A 3,752-nucleotide genomic window follows, 5' to 3' on the forward strand; every position below is an offset into this window, starting at 1 on the left:
AAAAGAAAAGGAGAAAAAACAAAAACAAACTAAGAGGGAGCAATGCACTCACTGCAAAGGTCCAAGGATGGATCGGCGGCCCTTCGTGCACTTCCTCCTCTTCTTCGCAAATGGCGGCAGTGGTGAGAAGCTCTCATTCTCCCTCTTTCTCTCTTTCTCTCCCTCTCCCTCTCAAACACATAATGCAGTTCGCTCTCTCTTTCGCTCCCTCTTTCACTCTTTCATGCAAAATGCCGCACTTGGGTTTTGGCCCACTTTTTTTCGTCTAAGTACCGTCGCTATTTGCGTCGCAATTAGAGATGCCGCTAATTTGCATCGAAAATGGTCATCGCTATTCTCTTATATCCTTGTAGTGACTAAACAAGTAAATTCCTTGGTCAAAAAAGAAATAAGACAAGATGCATTCCTTGTGGACCTTAAAACCATTGGATGCAGTAAGTTTGAAGTGTATGCTCTCAACAGGTAGGTTTCCACAAGACTCAATGATAGATTTTGAATGCTATGTTAACTCCAACTTCCTTCTAGAATGTGTTCACTCCTAGCACTCCTAAGGCTAGTGGAGTTGGGGCGGGGATTTTGTAACTAAGGCTCTATTAATATTGCCTATCTTATTCTACTTCAATATTCTCTAACCATGTCTTAAAGGTTCTCTAGATAATTGGATTCCCCTTTGACAATGTTTTCAGTATGACCATCACATTTTTTAATAGTGGAAATGGACTTGAAAAACTTTTTGTGACTCTCTTCAAGAATAATCAAGTATTGGGTCCTTAGTAAGTTAGAAGTAGTTAACCTATGCTATCATGGACATCAATAACAAGTGATTAAAAAATAATAACACATGTAAAACATATTGGAAGGCAAGGTTCTAATCTTCCTTTTTTACATGGATGCATGTATAGTTTTTAACCTTGCGATAATGGAGATAGCTGCTTATAGTAGCTGATTGAGGATTGCTGCAAAATAAAGTGTTAAAGACTTGTTTCTATTTTGCAAAGATGATGATAGTATTCTAGATTTACCTTTCATTATGTTATAGTGAAAGGATCTTGTGTTCAGCCTTGAGTATTTGAAGTAATACATAATCCTTTTAAAAAATAAGTTCTTTACTTTTTGCATACTTCTTAAATATATGGTTTACTAGGGTGGTAATGATACTCAATAGTGAGCTCAGGTAAGTTACTCATGAATATATGTGTGTATCACATGGGTTCAAAATAAGGTATTTTTATAATACCATTTTTTTACATACAAAAGGGTATAATATAAAGCAATCATTTATAGATTTAATAAAAAAGGGTTATATTTTATTCCAAAAAAAATTCCAAATAAGGATATTTATAAATAGGCCTTGAACGCACATTATGTAGATGATATACATATAGTAACTTTCCCAAGATAGTGAGCTTGAAGTAGACTAGCCAAATTATTTATCAAGCTCTTTTTAGAATGTTAATTCTATATCTATTTGTTCAATGTTGATTCTACATATTTTTGTTTAATGTTTATTCTACACCTATAGTGTTGATTCTACATCCATTTATTGAATGCAGGACACTCTACTACACCAACCATATGTAAAACAAAAAATGCAAATGATGGATCAGATGAGGAGGATGATGGAATGGAGAATGATCATGTTTTTCCTTCAACATTGACTCCTTTATTTGTGGGATGCTTGTACTCAATGTTACATGCTCTGCTTGGGTTGATAAGTCTACAAAAAACTTAAAAATGGACCAATTTAAGTTAAAAACTATTATTCAAGTAATTATGCTTCTATATGTAATGCAATGCAAAGATCATAGGTGGTCTACTGGTTTCCTCTGGGTGCTCATACATGGTTCTTGAGCATAGTTTTTTGTCAAATATATTTCTAAGATATAACATATTGCTAATCTCAAGGGACCAAGCAAGGTGTTTTATGAATTCTCTTAGAGGCTTAGAATATAATGATTGTAATATCTTCCATGGCTTTCATCAAGATACTTGAGAATGTTGTATTTGTAGAGAAGACATAGAGCATATGAGAAATGTGTAGATGTGACTTATAAGGTTTTGTGACATTTTGTACTGTTCTTCACATACATCATATATAGAGCATATATGAAAGGTGTAGATGTGCCTTATAAGGTTTCGTGACATTTTATATAATCTCGCACGTATATCATATGTTCAAGTATAGGTCCATTGGAGGGCTTAGACATGGAATGGATCCTATGGATCAACCATACCAAGCATTAGGGGAGATTTGGACTCAATTTTGGACCTTCTAAGAATTGCTATGTCATTTTTCTATTTAAAAAAGTGGTCGCATGGATAACTATATCCATTGTACGACATCAATTCTATATCATGTAATATCATTTGAAAGATCTTGGTGAGAGGATTCTAATGCACCAACCTATGACAAATTTTGAGTTTACATGCTCAAGTTATAGACATTCAACCAAAAATCATCAATAAACAACAAAGAAATTTAAGTATTGGATTTGGTATAGATATTGTAGATCCATTTGGGACATGGATAATTATATCCATTGCACCTCAAAACTATGTCATGTGACATATCATTAGAAAGGTGTTGATGAGAGGATTATAATACACCAATCTTTAACAAATTTGGAGTTCATATGCGCAAGTTATGGCCTCCCAACAAAAAAGTAACCTCAACGGTCCTGTAATGGTAGTCTCATCCTCATTTTCCCATATGGAATATTACCTAGAATCTCAAAGAGCTTAAAAGGCCCAAAAGTGAGTCCAAATATCCCCTAGTATATAGTAAATATTTCAAAACTTCTTATCATTAGAACATGACTAGTAGCTTGTGGTGCCAAATGCCCAAATTAGGTTGCAATACCAATAAAAAGTGGTAAGTACAAAGCAAATCATGATGTAAGGCTCCTCCCAAAGGTGGATTGGATGTTTTACATATGAATATATAGTGAGTGTCTTTTACTATAGATATTCTTTTGGTTGGGAAACACCCTTGTCTTATCCATCCAAAAATAAAAGAGTAAGTCTTTGATAGTTTGAGAGATGTGATTCAGTATCCATCTTGTCTATCTATGTCATGCAAATGCAAGGAACAAACAAATAGCTTCACTTGTATTATGGATGTTTCTCAATATACTTGCTTCCAACTCTTTTGACTTGCCCCACATAGCATGGAAGTAAGGATGATGGAAAACATCATCAAAGATTTCCTTCCTAGCACATGCATCCATTACAATGGTTAATTTCTTGGAGTATTTGTCATATCCTACAATTTCATTAATCTAGCTCACTATTATTCTATTCCATCCTAGAGTTGGCAATTGCCACTTGTTGCTTCCTCTTTTGAGAAGCCCAATATTCCCTCTTTGTTTTTCTACATGGAATTTCAGCCTCTCTATTCAATGATGGAGAGCTCATTGATGGTTCCATTGTTGTAAGGGATTTGCAAATAAGACCAACTATACTAGACATTAATAGATAGTCACTTCTCATAGAAATATGAAAACAACTTGGATTGAATTTCAACAATACTATCCCAAGGAGGACATAGAAGAGAAGTCAAGAGACTATATCCCATGTCTACATCAAAGTATGCGTGTATGTGTATCACTTGCAATGCTTCAATAAGCTTCTCACATGTCGTGCTTCCAAAGAAAGAAGAGAGAGGGGGGAGGTAGGGGAAGGGAGATAGAGAACTCAGATATATATGAGATAGATTGATTTCAAAGAGAAAGATCAAAGAGAGGAGGACAACA

This window comes from Lygodium microphyllum, chromosome 29 (genome assembly GCF_053477565.2).
Source record: "Lygodium microphyllum isolate KBCC chromosome 29, Lygodium_microphyllum_v1.1.10, whole genome shotgun sequence".
In the NCBI taxonomy this organism is placed as follows: Eukaryota; Viridiplantae; Streptophyta; class Polypodiopsida; order Schizaeales; family Lygodiaceae; genus Lygodium; species Lygodium microphyllum.